Genomic DNA, 16,873 nt, shown 5'->3' with positions numbered 1-16,873 from the left:
CATTTCTAGGCACACCTTCTCGGGTGACTCATAAGCGCCAAGGCAGGCCTGTGTGTCCAAGCACCTGCACAGGCAGGAGCAAGGCTCTCTCCCCTAATCGGAATCCTTACCTTGCCCCTGGCAAACTCCCAGCTCCTGCCTGACAAGTTACTGCCTAACCCATGACTTATTTTGGGAATCCCTGACCCATTTCTTTATTATCCCTCATTTCAGAGCACACCATGCCTGCAGGGCTTGGAGGCGGGATGGGCTGGGAAGCTGACGGTTCAGTCAGACTGAGTCACTTCAAGAAGGGGAGTGGAGACAGCAGCGGGTGCCAGATGACACGGAGCTGTCGGCTTCCGTGTGCTTTTTCTTTTGACAGCAGCCGTAAAGAAGTTGTCAGCAAGGGAGCTCCCTAATGGGATTTTCCATTTAAGAAAAAGCACTCTGCTCGGGCACTGATGGAGAAATGAACTACGAGAAGCAAAACCCTGAGGTCTGGAGACAGGAAGCTACTGAAATCAATCAGGTGAGAGTCAGTGACCACCTAGACTCGGCTGGGTGGTGGGGAAGACAAAGGAGGGGTGACTGGCTCTGGGGGCTGAGTAGATGCTGGGATAATGGGGGATGAGTCACCATGGGCTGAGGTGGCTGATTGGATGCTGGGGTGATAGGGAGGAGTTACCATGGGCTCTGGTGGCTGATTGGATGGTGGCACAAGGTGAGGGGGAGGAGTCTTCATGGGTTGTGATGGCTGATTGGATGCTGGAGTGATGGGGGAGGAGTCCAGTCAGTCCTCAGTGTTCTGGCTTGAGCGTCTGAGTGATTGATTTCGTCCTTCATAAGGATGAGGAACATGAGCGGCAAGGGACCTTTCCCTTCAGATTCACACCCTCCATGCCTGGCACATAGCAGGCCATCTGTAAAGATACTGAGGTACTGAGTTGTCCCCTTGAGTTTAGGCCACCGATGCACTTTTGTTATGGTGTGAGAGTGTCTGATGCTCTGGCTGAGGTACTAAGATCCCTACCAGCCCAAAAGGAGCCCCGGTGTAAATTAGAAAAAGGCACTGTAATCCCAGCACTTTGGGAGGCCGAGGTGGGCAGATCACGAGGTCAAGAGATCGAGACCATTCTGGGCAACATGGTGAAACCCTTCTCTACTAAAAATACAAAAAAAGCTGGGCGAGGTGGTGCAAGCCTGTAGTCCCAGCTACTCTGGAGGCTGAGGCAGGAGAATCGCTGGAACTCGGGAGGCAGAGGTTGCAGTGAGCCAAGATGGTGCCACTGCACTCTAGCCTGGCAACAGAGCAAGACCTCGTCTCAAAAAAAGAAAGAAAGAAAGAAAGAAAAAGGCAGTACCCAGAGAATGGGAGAAAATATTTTCAACTCACATAGCTGATACAGGTGTACTATTCAGAATGCACAAGGAACTCTTACAACTGAACGCTAAAAAGACAGGCAACCCAACCAAAAAATGGGTAAAGAACTTGACCAGACATTTCTCCAAAGATACACAGATGGCCTACCACAATGAGGTACCATTTCACACTCAGCAGGAGTGCTATAAAAAGATGGACAGTAATAAATGTTGGCAAGGATGTGGAGACATTGGAACCCACAAACATTTCTAGATGGAATGTACCACGATGCAGTGACTTTGGAAAACAGTTTGATAGTTCCTCAAAAAGTTAATCGTGGGATTACCACATGATCCAACAAATCCATCCCCTGGTATATGCCCAGAAAAATGGAAAACATCTGTTCACACAAAAACTTGTACAAGAATGTTCAGGGCCAGGCGCGGTGGTTCACACCTGTAATCCCAGCACTTTGGGAGGCTGAGGTGGGTGGATGACGAGGTCAAGAGATCCAGACCATCCTGGCCAACATGGTGAAACCCCATCTCCACTAAAAATACAAAAATTAGCGGGGCATGTTGGCGGATGCCTGTAGTCCCAGCTACTCAGGAGGCTGAGGCAGGAGAATCACTTGAACCTGGGAGGTAGAGGTTGCAGTGAGCCAAGATTGCACCACTGCACTCCAGCCTGGAGATACGGTGAGACTCCATCTCAAAAAAAAAAAAAAAAAAAAAAAAAGAATGTTCATGGCTGCTTGTTTGTTTGTTTAGTGCAATGGTGTGATCACGGCTCACTGCAGCCTTCCTCTCCCAGGCTCAAGCAGTCCTCCCACCTTGGCCTCCCAAGTAGCTGGGACTACAAGTGTGTACCAACATGACAACCTACATTTTTTATTTTTTATAGAGACAGGGTTTCACCATGTTGCCCAGGCTGGTATCAAACTCCTGGGCTCAAATAATCCTCCCACCTCAGCTTCCTTAAGTGCTGAGATTACAGGTGTGAGCCACTGTGCATGGCCATAGCTGCATTATTCTTCTTTTTTTCTTTAGACAGAGTCTCGCTCTGCCACCCAAGCTGGAGTGCAGTGGTGCGATCTCAGCTCACTGCAACCTCTGCCTCCTGGGTTCAAGCAATTCTCATGCCTCAGCCTTCTGAGTAGCTGGGCTTAAAGGTACCCGCCACCATGACTGGCTAATTTTTGTGTATTTAGTATAGACAGCATTTCACCATGTTGGCAAAGCTGGTCTTGAACTCCTGACATCAGGTGATCTGCCCACCTCAGCCTTCCAAAGTGCTGGGATTACAGGCATGAGCCACCACACCCGGCCTGTTCTTAACAGCCAGTGGATATAACTCAAATGTCCATCAACTCATGAATGGATACACAAATTGTAAAATAGTCACACAATGAAATTGTTATTCAGTCATAAAAAGGAATGAAGTGCAGACACATACTACAACATGGGTAAAACTTGAAAAGTTTTAATTCTAAGTGAAAGAAGACGGTCACAAAAGACAGCAAATTATAGAACTCCATTTATATGAAAGTTCAGATTCATGGTTGCCAAGAGATGGGGAAAGGGGGGAATTGGGAATCATGGAGTTGTTTTTTGGGATGATGGAAATATTCTGAAAATTGATAGTGGTGATGGTTGCACAACATTGTGAATATACTAAAACTACTGAATTTTATACTTTAAAGTGGTTTAAATGGCAGATTCTGTTATGTGAATTTTAGCTCATAAAAAAACAATTTTTTAAAAGAAAAGAAAAAGGAAGCATTCCCTCTGGGCACATGCAGCCTTGCAAGCAGATGGCTTAGCAAACAAGGGGCAGCCCAGATTTCAGTCCATTTTGGCCTAGTGCCCATGTGCAGTGAACAAACTGTGCAGCTGTTCTTAGCTGCCCTGCGATGGGACATAAAAATTTCTGCCCACATCTGGACCTCTACCCACTGCATCTTACAGAAAGACAGAGTAAAGATTGAATGCATTTGCTAAGGCTGGATGAAACCCCAGCCCCACCCCCAGGGAGAACTAAATCACAGGAATGATTCCCACCCAAGAAGCAAAATAAGCCTCTTCTTCCCACCTTAGGCATAGCAATTGACTTTGGCCCCAATACCAAGACCTCTCATTGTACACACACCCTCCAGCTGCAATTCCATCTAATGTACCAAGCCTTTTCCACACGCCCAGGCTTGCTCATTCTTTCAGCTCCAGGTATGTTCCCCTCTTCGCCCCTTATACCCTGGGAGCCTCCTAGGGAGTCACTCTGCTTCTTCTCAGACCTTCCCAGGCACCATCTTCTTCCCCAAGCCACTTCCCCACTCTCAGAACCTGCCCCTGGCTGACCTCTTCCTGGAACCTCCCTCAGAGGAGCCCTGCCTTCCTCCTGCTATGCCCTTAGCACTTGTAAAAAACACCCAGTTGCTGGGTTTTACCTGAACTCTGCCACTTCTAGGTTGCTTGGCTCTGCAAGAATCCCACAACTTCCCTGGCCTCAGTGTCCCCATCTATAAAGTGTACAGGGCCATGCTTACCTGCCAGGTGGGATTCTGTGGAATTAAGGATGTGTAAGGCTTTGTAAGTGCAAAGTCCCAAGCCCTTAAAATGGGTTGTTGCTTTTCATCATTACTGTACATGCCTGTGTGTATTTCTCTGCAGAGAACTACCACACATTATGCATAGGCATCTGAACTTTGTTCCCTTGATTAAGCAGGTGCTCAAGGGCAGGGAGGGTGTTTGCTGCCTTGAAGTGTACCCTCTGTCATCCCAAGCTATGAGGCCCAAGTAGGAGCCAGAATCCAAAATTCCTCTCTCCCTCATGGGATCTCAGAGCCATATTTTGCCTGCATTCACAGGTTTTTGAGCTTCTATCTCTCAGATCTGACCATAAAATCCTTAAGGTCTGGGACTCTGCAGGGAAGAGATTTCACTCTTTCTGAACCTCAGTTTCTATATCTGCAAGATGGGGATAATAAAAGTATCTATCTCACAGCATTATCGGAAATTTAAATGAAAAATCACATACTATGCTCCCAACAAACATCAGGAATGAATACAAGGGTGATGTATTTGTTATCTTTCTGCATAATGAATCACCCCAACATGTAGTGGTTTAAAATAATAATAATTTATTATCTTTCATAATTTTGGAGGTCAGGATTTCAGAGCAGCTTCGTTGGGCAGTTTTAGCCTGTGGTCACTCATGAGGCTGGGGCTTCAGTCATCTGAAGGCTTGACTTGGCTGGAGGATCCACTTCCAAGTGGTTCACTCACATGCCCCAAGTTGATGCTGGCTGTTGGTGGGAGGCATTGGTTCTTCTCCCAATGAGGCTCTCCACAGAGCTGCTTGAGTGTCCTCACAACATAGCAGCTGGCTTCCCCCAGTAGGTGATATAAGAGTCCGAAGTGGAAGCCACACTTTCGTGATCTAGATTCAGAAGTCACACACTGTCACTCCTGCAGTGTTCTGTTGGTCATGCAAATCACCCCTAATTCAGTGTAGGTTACCCAAGAACATGAATACCAGAAGGTGTCAGGGCCCTCCTGGACACAAGGTATCATAGATGATGCTGTGTACATTCTTCATGTGTGATTACGTGTAGGGCAACTAGAAAGTGACACGGCCAAGATTTGAATTCATGTCTGCCTAGCTCCTGTTCCCAGCTCCTAACCACTGCCTTGTGTTGGCACCCATTATCTTCATGCAAGCAAAATCTTACTTGTTCAACAAGCCTTATCTGAGCACCAACTGTACTAGATATAGGTAATCTCCTCTGCCCTCAAGGAGCCCTCAGTCTACAAGATACGTGGTGGCAGAGCTAGACCAGCTCCCAAGTCCCCTGGCTTCTAGTTCACTGCTCTTTCTACCCTGACATATGCACCAGAGGGGGAAATCACCAAAGACTGGCAGCCCCTTTAGCAGAAAAGGGTGGAAGAGAATTACAGAAAATGAACTGACCTTAGTGACAGTAGTCCTGGAATCTAGGTCTGTCTCTGACATTGATTTGCAGGATACCTTTGACAAGTCCCTTCTCTTCTCTGGGCCCTGCTGCCTTGTTTGCCTAAGGACCTTGCCTATGCAGATCATCCATTCAATTACCATTTATTGAGGACCTGCTATGGGCCAATCGTTGCTCTAAGTTCTGGGGGTACAGTGAGGAACAAGATAGAAACCCTGTGTTTGAGTCACTTGGATTCAGATGGATGATTAGACACAATAAACAAATAAACAAAGAAAAAGACTATCAGAGATAGTGATGAGGACTAAGAAAGCCAAGTGATAGGCAGGGGCACTACCTTACCCAGGAAAGCCTTCTCCAATGAGCCACAAGTGAGCAAAGATTGAATGATGAGGCCAGGTGCACTGGCTCACGCCTGTAATCCCAACACTTTGGGAGGCCAAGGTGGGCGGAACATGAGGTCAGGAGTTCAAGACCAGCCTGGCCAACATAGTGAAATCCTGTCTCTACTAAACATACAAAAAATTAGCTAGGCATGGTGGCGGGCACCTGTACTCCCAGCTATTTGGGAGGCTGAGGCAGGAGAATTGCTTGAACCGGGTAGGCAGAGGTTGCAGTGAGCCGAGATCACCACTGCACTCCAGCCTGGGCGATAGAGCAAGACCCCATCTGGAGGGGGTGGAGATTGAATGATGATGAGGTGTCCGTGGCAAGATCTGGGGACTGAGTGTCCCAGGCATAGAGAACAGCAAGTGCAAAGGCCCCAAGACAGGACAAAAGCTTGCTGTGCTTGCAGGGCTGCAAAGAGCTGGAGGGCAGTGAGCCCAGGGAAGAGTGAAAGGAGGTGAGGACAGAGAGGCGCAGGGATCAGATGATGTGAAGCCTCATAGGCCACAGGGAGGTGTGCAAAGTTGCTTCTAAGTAGGGTAAGAAGCGGAGGGTTTGCAGTGAGAGTGTTCTGATGTGTGTCCATAGGGTCCTCAACTGCTGTGTGGAGAGTTGGCTGCAGAGGGCAAGAGTCTTAGTTCTTTTTGGTCAAGACCTCCAGATAACTCAGCCTGAGAAGGCTGTATGACCTGGGGAAGGAGAAGGGAGGGACATTACCACCCTGTATTACTGGGACACTCCACCAGTCTCTGAGCTCTCCAACTAGCCAACTCCTGTGGGACCAGGGCAGGTGGAAGTTGGCTCCAGGGAAGCCAGCTGATGGGAAAGACAACACGGAGCTCTGACCCCAGAAGCCATTCCTTATATTCCCCAGGGAGTTTTCCCAAACATCCCTGGAACATCCAGATGCCTATTCTAGTACACAGGTTCGTTGGTCGGGTTAATCCAAACTCACCCTGGCATTCCAGATCCTTCTGGTCTGACTCTTCCAGTCTCCCTTGTAGAGGAGTAAATGAATGGTGACCCCTGGTCTGACCCCTGCAAATGAATCTCCCTGCAGACTCATCTAATACTCACCATCCCCTGAGTGTTTCCTCTTCTTTCCTGCCTCCAGGGGTTTGATTGTGCTGTTCTCTCCTTTTGAAACACATCCTCGCCCTTCAAGCCAGATTTTGTTTAGTTATCTTCTAGCTCCATCCCAAAATGCACATCCTCCATGAAAAGACATTTTTCAAAAGATATACAAGAGGCTAAAAAACATGAAAAAATGCTTAACATAACTAATCATCAGAGAAATGCAAATTGAAACTAAAATGAGATGTCATCTTACACCGATCAGAATGGCTATTGCTAAAAAGTAAAAAACCAACAGATGATGGCAGAGATGCAGAGAAAGGGGACCACTTATACCCTGTTGGTGGGAATGTAAATCAGTGCAACCTCTAAGGAAACCAGTATGGAGATTTCTCAAAGAACTAAAAATAGAACTACCCTTTGATCCAGCAATCCCACTACTGTCTACCCAGAGGAAAATAAATCACTGTATCCAAAAGACACCTGCACCACGTGTGTGTTTCTTGCAGCACTATTCACAATAGCAAAGTCATAGAATCAAACCAAGTGTCCATCAATGGATAATTGGATCAAAAATGTGATATGTATATGTGTGTGTGTATATATATGTGTGTGTGTATATAGGTGTGTGTGTATATATATGTGTGTGTGTATATAGGTGTGTGTACATATATATATGTGTGTGTATATATGTGTGTGTGTATATAGGTGTGTGTGCATATATATATGTGTGTGTGTATATAGGTGTGTGTGCATATATATGTGTGTGTGTATATAGGTGTGTGTGTATGTATGTGTGTGTGTATATAGGTGTGTGTGCATATATATGTATGTGTATATATATATGTATACACACACACATACATACACACACATCATGGAATACTACTCAGCCATGGCAAAGAATAAAATCATGTCTTTTGCAGCATCTTCAAGCTGGAACTAGAGGCCATTATCACATGTCCTACAGCCCAGAGATGGGGTCATCACCACTTTAACTACATAGCCTGAGGGCAGGGAGGAGCAGGGCTTCCCGGGACCAACAGTTTTGTCTTAAGCAAAAAGGGAAGCAGGAGCCGAACAGAGAAAAACAACATCTGGCCAACCACAACTTATAAATGTACCTCCTCCTAACTTTTTCTCAATAAATGGCTCTACCTTGCCATGAAAGGCAAGAACCCATGAGTCTCCTTAACAATTTCCTCTCCTGTCCTCCTATATTCCCAGTTACCAAAATCTTCCTCCTAAGTATCACTGGACACTCCTCTCCCAACCCCAATCCCCATGGCCCCTGCCCTAGCTCAGGCCACATACCCCATCTATGGATGACTGCAACCACCTCTAAACCGCCCTCTTCCCTTCCTCCAGAGTGATATCCTTAAAGTCCAACTCCAATCACAACTCTTCAGAGCCTCCCTGGGGCCTCCCTTTGGTTTGTGTGGCTGTCAGATCTGACTCCCATTGATGTTTGTGGCTTCGTCGTTTGTCCTTTCCCCACACTTACCTTCTCTCAGTCAACTTCTCTTGGGATGCAGTGAGTGCCCTTGCATGCTGTTCCTTGCTTGTAATACACATTGGCTGCTCTGTGGTCCATAGCATGGCTCTCTGCTTCCAGCAAGCCTCCAAAAATTGTTCAACTGAAATAAATTTAAATGTTCTTGACCTCAGTTTCCCCATTTGTAACACAGGTATAAATGGCCACAAAGGTCAACACAGTTTGGACATTCTTAGTGTCTATTATATGAAATTTGCAAACTATAGAAAAACATTTTTTAAACTAGCCAGAGATAGCCATTGTGTATAGCTTTTGATCTTTATTTCTTCTGCATAAACACATATGCATGCTTTGCATATAAATAGAAGCCCACTGTACATACCATTTTGTAATCAGCCATTTTCACTTAATAACACAGGAAGAAACTTTTGCTTTTGCCTATGAAAAAACTAGCCTGTGGCCAGGCACGGTGGCTCACACCTGTAATCTCAGCACTTTGGGAGGCCAAGGCAGGTGGATCACCTCTAGTCAGGAGTTTAGCCTAGCCAATGTGGTAAAACCCCATCTCTACTAAAAATACAAAAAATTAGCTGGGCGTGGTGGCGCACACCTGTAATCCCAGCTACTTGGGAGGCTGAGGTAGGAGAATTGCTTGAACTTGGGAGGCAGAGGTTGCAGTGAGCGGCGATCACACCATTGCACTCCAGCCTGGGCAACAAGAGAGAAACTCCATCTCAGAAAAAAGAAAAAACTAGCTTGTAAAGATCAATCTTTTCCATAAACAATTAGAAAACCTGGGTAAAATTGTTCAAAGAAAATAAAAATGTTAGAAGGCACGAAAGAGCTATCCAGGAAGCCAGAACTTGAGGGATCAAGATCTCAGAGTGAAGAGAAATGCATCATGCGAGGGCCTGACATTCTATGTGCTCTTTTCCATGAATTTGCCAATTCATAAACAGCTAAATCAAGAGACTGAGATACTGAGAAGAAAGCAAATGCTAAGAAGCAGAGAAGCTAAGCAGAACTTTCAGCATTCTCACAGGGCTGGAAAGACAAACGGAATTTATGCTGAACACATTTCTGAGCCATTACATGTTCTCCTACAGGACATATGAACATTCACTGGAGCTCAAAGACCATATCCATAACAGAGAATTTCTGGAAAGAACTCCAGAGATAACGAAACCAAACATCTATTGCCTGGATGTGGCAACAGAAACCCAGAGACACTGAGTGACTTGCCTAGGAGCACAGAGCCAGTTGGTCCCACCTCCTGGTCCAGCCTTCATTCAATGCAGTGCTCTGCAGCTGTAGCTTCTGCTCCCAGCATTAACCTCCCCATTTCTCCCTGCACATCCTTGCCAGAGAGAAAGATCAATTTAATCTCACTTCTCATTGTGATCTTTTAATAAATGAAAGTGCCTTTCTAAAAGGAAATCAAATACAAATCCTTTTATAAAAATTACTGGTCATTTTTTCTAATTGCTAAAATAATACAAATTTGATAAAGAAATGTTAGAAAATACAGATAAGTAAAAGCAAGTGAAAGCCAAAACTCTGGAACTGAATTAGGGCCACACTGAAAATGGTACATTTTGATCACTCTAATAACATGCTGGCCCCTGGGCCACTTTGGTCCTGAAGGATGCACTTTGACTCTCATAATGTGAGCAGGAAATAAATCAAGAGAAGGGCCATCTTGCCCACTTGGGGCAGCTTCATATAAAAGAACCATTTGAATCTCTCAGCACCCAGTGGGTGCAGTCCCCAGAGGAAATGGCTGACTCCATGATGCGATGGGTGGGGAGCTGGACTGGGCTCCCTGCCCAGACCTCCCAGTCCTCAGCTTGTTGCATAGCCTGGTAGCCCAACTCAGTGACACTCATTTCCTCTGGACCTTAAGGGCTTTGCGATTTTCCCATCTCCCCTGTGCAAATGCAAAGATGACTCCCTTGGTTAGTAGAGGATTTAAAATTATCAGCGAAGACTTTAACTGGAACTTGTTTCAGAGATGGGGGACATGGGTTCTGTGGCTATTTAGCTAGGCAGCTTGGGCAAGTCCCTTCCCCTCCCTGGGCCTTCCTTGGTTTCCCCATGTGAACAAGGAAGCAGTTCGGCTGGATTTGGTGAGCCGCGATTCCTGTTTCCTACAGGAGGGAGGAAGGGAGAGGATTCAGTTACTGAGCATCTACCAGAGCCAAGCACCATGCTGAGCACTTTGCCTGCGTGAGCTTATCTAATCCTGACAACAGCACTGTGAGGGAGAGGGCATCTGTGTTCCTGCCTGTCTGGGACCCCAGTTATTCTGCTAATGGCACCTTGATTTTCTTTTAAGGAACCGTCTCTCACCCACTCCTAGTTCCAGCGGCCTAGCAAGGGCTGACCCTACCCCTTGACTTCAGACACAGGCATGTGACTCAGGCTTAGCCAACCAAAACAACTATAATGGTTTCAGGACTGGACATGTGATCCAAGCCAAGCTAATTGGAGTCGACCCTGGGATTTTTGCTGGAAGTATTTAGAAAGATGTGATATCTTTGCCTTCAGGTTGTTTAGCCATTTCCACCTCCCTGTGGAAAGAGCCAGCCTGCTAATAAAACTGGCACATATGTATAAAATAAAACTGACAGAAAAGAAAACAGAGTCAGCACAGAGGGAGACAGATTCATGACAATTACCTTTGAGCTTTTGGAAGCATCTGAATCCAGGCCTACCTCCTAAACATTTCCGTTTAAGAACTTTTTAACAAAAGCTGGTTATAATTGAGTTGTTACCTGCAATCAAAAGGCTGTGGCCTGTATGTTGTTAGTAAATTGATTATGCTGTCCTGCTCCCCATCCTTCATACAGCCTGGGATACCTCCTGATCTGCAGTTCCAAACGCCACCGCAAAACAACACACACCCTGATTACCAGGGGCTTGAAATCATGTCTAAATGCTTGAAATGCTGTCTAAGATGCTAATTTTTCTAAAAGTCATGAATATTCTTTTTTTTTTTTTTTTTTTGGTCTTGCTCTGTGGTCCAGGCTGAAGTGTAGTGTTCAATCATATCTCACTGCAGCTTTGATCTCCCAGGTTCAAGCAATCCTCCCACCTAAGCCTCCTGAGTAGCTGGGACTATAGTCTGGTGCCCCCATGCTCAGCTAATTTATTTATTTTTTGCAGAGACAAGGTCTCCCCATGTTGCCCAGGCTAATCTCACATTCCTGGGCTCAAGTGATCCTCCCACGTTGGCCTCCCCAGTCCTTCTTGGGGATTACAGGGGTAAGCCACCATGCCCAGCCCATCACTAAAATTCTGGGTGTGACACAAACATTACTATTCTCATTTTACATACAGATGAGGAAACTGAGGCTCAGAGCAGCAAAGTAAACACAGAGCTAGTAAGCGACAGAGCAGGTATTTTTAATCTACTTATTTCTTCTCATTACCTTCAGTCTCTACCCAGGGACTGAGGTTGTCCCCTTTTCTGTTTCTTCCACAAAGCACAGAAGTAGGAGTGGGGCTGTGGATCCAGACTGCTCTAGGCTCCAGATCTGGCTCATCTGCTTCCCACCTGTCTGATCTTGGGAAGACTTACTAGCTGTATACTCTGAACAAGCTCCTTCATCTCTTTGTGCCTCAGTTTTCTCGTCTGCAAAATGGGATGACAATAGTACCTACCTCATGGAATTGTGAGGAATCGATGTATTATTTAATTACGTAAAGCTCTTAAATTGAGCCTGACACACAGTAAGCAGTAAGCATGGGGTTAGCTGTTGTTTTTCTGCTGTGGCCTGTATGTTGTTAGTAAGTTGATTATGCCCTCCTGCTCCCCCATCCTTCATACAGCCTGGGGTACCTCCTGATCTGTCAGTTCCAAATGCCACAGCAAAACAACACACACCCTGATTACTAGGGGCTTGAAATCACGTCTAACGTGCTGTTTCTAAAAGTGCTGATCACTATGGGTTTAGCAGGCCTAAAACTAGCCCAGGAAGTGGAACTTTGGGGAGGAATTCCAAATAACCAAGCCTTTGCTGAAATGCAGAATGGAGAGAGGAGGGATGAAAGTGGACACAGCCTCGGCCGGGCGCGGTGGCTCACGCCTGTAATCCCAGCACTTTGGGAGGCCGAGGCAGGCAGATCACGAGGTCAGGAGATTGAGACCATCCTGGCCAAACATGGTGAAACCCTGTCTCTAGTAAAAATACAAAAAAATTAGCCAGGCTTGGTGGCGTGTGCCTGTAGTCCCAGCTACTCCAGAGGCTGAGGCAGAAGAATCCTTTGAACCCAGGAGGTGGAGGTTGCAGTGAGCCGAGATCACACCACTGCACTCCAGACTGGGCGACAGACGGAGACTCTGGCTCACAAAAAAAAAAAAAAGAGAGAGAGAAAGTGGACACAGCCATTTCCCAGGTTTCCCTCTGCCCTGCCCCCTTCCCCCCCGACTTCTTCACCTCCTGTAAGCCCTGCAGTTGTAGAGAGAGGAAATGTATTTCCTTTAGAGTTTATAACAATTGCTATCCTGACTGCTGAGTTCCAAAGGGTGCATTAGTCTGGTAAAGTGTAAAATATGGAGGCCCTGGAGAATCACCAGGGCCTGGGAGAGGGCTTATGTGGATCCGGGGTGAGTCTTGGCTGTGGGGTTGTGCTAATGTGCAGAGGGCTGGCCAGAAAACCAAATGGGACATCCCTGACCTCTCACATCCATAATGCCCAGAACAGTGACATGGCCTACCATTATCCCAAAGCAAGAGTCCCATATCTCTGGGCAGATAAAGGTCCTTTAATCCCCACCTTGCAGATGGGATCAGTGATCTCTGAGCTACCATTTATGGAGCACTAAGCCCCTTACAGAAATGGCATCATGAAACTTTCCAACAGCCCCACTGAGATGAAGTTATAATGTAACAGAACCTTGGACCTTGGGGCCAGGCTGCATAGGGTGGGTGCTCAGTTCTCCTACGTGTGACCTTGTGCAAGTTACTCAACCTCTGTGCCTTCATTTTCTCATCTGTAAAATAGGGATAATAATAGTTCCTACCTACTAGGACCTATTATTGTTGTGAGGATTAAATGAGTAAGCACCTGTAGCATTTAGAAGAACATCTGGCACAATGGCAGCTGTCTATTAACCCCTGTGTTACTGACGTGGGCACAATGGCACCTGTCTTTATTAATTCCCGTGTTACTGACATGGGCCCTGAGACCAGGAAAGGGGACCATGCACCTACCATACACAGCTTATGAAGCTGGGCCTCAGACCCAGTCCACAACCAGTGCTGGTGCGACTGCTCGTACTGGAAGGTGATTTAAATGCCCCTCTGACTCCTAACCCTCACACCCTAACCCACCACGTCCCACCTTCTCAAACACCCTCCCCTCCCTGTGAGCTTGGGTCGTCCTTCGCAAGTGCTGGGGTAAGATCTGAAGCCATAACTGTTCAGAGGTTCAAATGGAGTTTTCTAGAAGCCGAGGAGGGAGAAAAAACTCAACCTCTCTCTCTCAGCTCTGGAAAGGAAGGCAGCCAGGAAGAATCCTCAGGCTCCCAGAGCCAGGGACAGAAGTTCCCTGGGACCTGCGGAGGGGCCTCACCCTAACCCCACCCCTCCCCTCTCCTCGCTGCCCAAGGTGGCACAGGATGCTAATTAAAACACAGCCTATTTTGAAATGCGGACCCATTCATCAGGACGGGCTAGGGAGAAACAGAAGAGAAGTGTGAGGTTGCAGACCCTGGGGTCTCTTTAGTTCCCCACGAAGCCTCTAGGGGTAGGGTCCCTATTTGTCAATCTTGTTCCATCTCTGTCTGACTTTGCCTTTTTCGATTTTGGCGCCCCTAGCAGGAATGAGGGCACAGGTATCACTATTTGTCTTTTTCAGTCTACCTGTGATTGACTCTGCCAACCATCGTTTCATCTCTATTTCCATCTCTGCCTGTTTGTCTTGATTTATCTGTGTCTGTCGTTTTGTGTGCCTCCAAGTGCGTGGGTGGGGAAGGAGTTGTCTCACCAAGGTTCTGACCCTTCTGCCACCTCTCTTTCCAAACCCAAGGAGCCATCCACCGCGCAGATCCGGCGCTCGGGTACCCAGCGGGAGCAGCTCCAAACCTGGGGCGAAAGCCTGGAGAGGGTGTCCGAGCGAGAGGCGCGCCCCTAGCGTCCCCACTCTCGGCGGGGGCGGCCCTGGGCGCGTGGAGCCGGGTGCGGGGGCGCTGCAGGCCCTCAGGTCCCGGGTCCCGGCCTTCCCCGCTGCTTGCGGGTGGGCCCCTAGGCGCGGCTCCTCCTCCTGCGCCCCGCCTCCCCGAGCTCTCCCCTGCGCCCCCGCCGCCGCCCTGGAGGCACACCGAGCAGCCTGGCAGCCGCACCACCAAACTTTCCCGGGAGCCAGCGCCGGTGAGTCGCAGCGGGGCGCAGGCTTGGGCGGGAGCGGGGCCGCCGCAGCGGGACGAGGCTGTGCGCTGGCAAGGCTGGGATCCGGGCATCCCTGCGGGGCAGCGGGGACCCCCGGAGCCGGCCGCTTGAAATGGGCTCGCTTGAGTACCCTCGCGACGCGGGTGGCCTGGGTAGGGTGGCGGAGCGCAGTTCGCTCGGTGGCACCGCTCCCCTCTCCGCATTATGGCCCCAGCACTCGACATGCAGACACCTTTAGCTTCCCCAGGCTTGGGCAGGGTGCGCGCCCCGAGCGTCGGTCTTTGGGGTCCGGTGCGCAGAGAGGGAGCCTTGTTTTCTTTGAGCCTCCTCATGGTCTGAGTTTGCTGCTAACCCTAGTGCCAGCCCATCGATTGAGAGCATTCTCTGTGCCAGGCTTTGGGCATACGTTATCTGTTGCAATTCTCCTTGTAACTCGACGAACCGGGTATTGTTATACTAATGTTACAGAGGAGGAAACTGAGGCTCGGGGAGGCAAAGTTGTGCCCAGGAGCACCAGCTAGTTAAAGGGAGAGAGCCAGGATTTTGATCGGAGTCATCCTGACCCAAATCACTTGACTACACTGGGGTGAGCCCCAGGCTCGGTGTCACCTGGAGTCGGAGGTGGGGAGTGTCCCGACCACCACCCACCCTCCTCCTGCAGTTTGGTGGCACCTGGGGGTGTGGAGCAAGAGGCGGATCACCTCCTCCTCATTGTACTCGAAAGAGGATGCTTTGGGAGAATGAGTGGATATTATGGCCAGGGAGTGGATTCTGGTGACAGAAGCGCACCGGGGCTGCTCTTTTAGAGATCAGATTCTGGAAGTTGCTCTCAGTTTTTCTGGAAGGAGGCCAGGAAGCCAGGAGCAGGAGCCGGAGTACAGCAGCTCCTCAAGGAAGCCACCTCTCCCTCTCTGTTACCCCACCCCCTAACCCCCAGTCCTCCATGAAGATCCCACTCCTCCCCTCCTAATTCCCTGATCCCTCCGAGATGTCCGCTTGCCTGGGAGCTGGTCATGCAGAGATGTTCCAGGCAGAGTGGCTGTCCTCCAGCAGAGGGCTCCCACCTCAGACTGGAGCAGACAGGAGGGGGCAGCCTGGGAGTCCCTGTGAGCAAGGTTCCCAGGCTGGAAGGTGCCTGAAGATCGCATTTTATGATTGAGGGGCCAGAAACCTGTGACAGGAGCACAGACAGACTGTGTCCCTGGAACATGAAGGAGAGGGGAATTGAGGGACTTATAGGAAGGGTCTTGGAGACAGCCAAAAACCAGCAGGGACTGGGAGAGAGGGAGGGTGGACACATGAGAGCATCATTATGCATTATTTCACTTAATACTCACACCATTCTTGCAAGGTAATTACTATTACTGAACAGATAGTCTACTGAGGCTCAGAGAGGTTACGTGGCTTGCTTAAGATTGCCCAGCTGGCCCATGGCAGAGTTGGAGTTTGAACACCCATCTTGCCTGACTCCCTCTAGATTATGAATGAAACTCAGGTGGCCGATGGGACCTTAGGTCCTTCTGTGCTTGTGGCTGGCAGCAGCAGAGGTGAATAGAGGGAAGCCAAGTAGCAGGTCTGCTGTTCACAGGAATCCCGGACAGCCCCATGTAAATCCCCAGTGTGATTCAGGCATTTCTCCTGGGGAGAGTCTATGGAGAAGGGCAGGGGATATCTGGCATTGATTTTGTTTTCAAATGTGACAGAGAATCCTGTGAAGGCAGGAGATGGGCATGTGCCACCTGTCCATGATTTCAGAGCTGGGTGGAGGCCGGAGTTGCTTGCCAAGAGACCCTGCACCCCAGAGTAGTTTGGCCAATGCTGGGCTGGGAGTGGTCCTTCCTAGCCCTCAGCTGAGTGTCCAAGGGAGGAGGGACTTGTATGTGAGCCTCCTCCTCTTCAGCTCTCTCTGAATTCTGTGTTCGCACTTTCCTCTTCACAATGGAGTGTCTGGCTTTTCCTTAGCAGAGAAAACACATAGCAAAGACATAGAGAGTGTGGGATTCTGAAGCTTACCTGCCTGGGTTCAAATCCCAGGACTGTCGCTTATGAGTTTTGTGGCCTTGGTCAAGTTGCTACATGGCTCTGTTCCTTAGTTTCTCCATTTTTAGAATGGGGGTATTCCTGGCACCTTCCTCCCTGGGTTGGTAAGAGAATTCGGTGTGTTCATGTTCATAAAGCACTTGAGTGGTGCCACGTAATACCTGTCAGTGTTAAGA

At 48.4% G+C, this 16,873-nt stretch overlaps 1 protein-coding gene and 1 long non-coding RNA gene across 3 annotated transcripts in view; one reads left to right on the top strand and one right to left on the bottom strand.

Annotated features, from left to right (window-relative positions):
• The first annotated feature begins 357 nt into the window (after positions 1-357).
• Positions 358-16,873, top strand: part of HRH1 (histamine receptor H1) — a 115,815-nt gene continuing 99,299 nt past the window's right edge. The window contains exon 1 of one of the 2 annotated variants that reach the window (XM_064361981.1): positions 358-511. The gene's annotated coding sequence lies outside the window, so the exon portion shown is untranslated. Of the gene's footprint in view, positions 512-14,593; positions 14,640-16,873 lie in introns of those variants that run through there. The other variant, XM_064361982.1, reaches the window with a different exon arrangement.
• Positions 4,510-8,408, bottom strand: LOC105731407 (uncharacterized). Its single transcript, XR_001110717.2, has 3 exons — positions 8,275-8,408; positions 6,774-6,946; positions 4,510-4,777 (listed from the first exon to the last, which is right to left on the bottom strand). It is a non-coding gene; the product is annotated as an uncharacterized LOC105731407 (long non-coding RNA).

Source organism: Aotus nancymaae, unplaced genomic scaffold (assembly GCF_030222135.1).
Source record: "Aotus nancymaae isolate 86718 unplaced genomic scaffold, 86718_ANA_hifiasm-v0.15.2.pri h1tg000046l, whole genome shotgun sequence".
Lineage (NCBI taxonomy): Eukaryota > Metazoa > Chordata > Mammalia > Primates > Aotidae > Aotus > Aotus nancymaae.
Note: the sequence above shows the minus strand (reverse complement) of the source record. Positions and strands in the feature narration are given on the sequence as shown.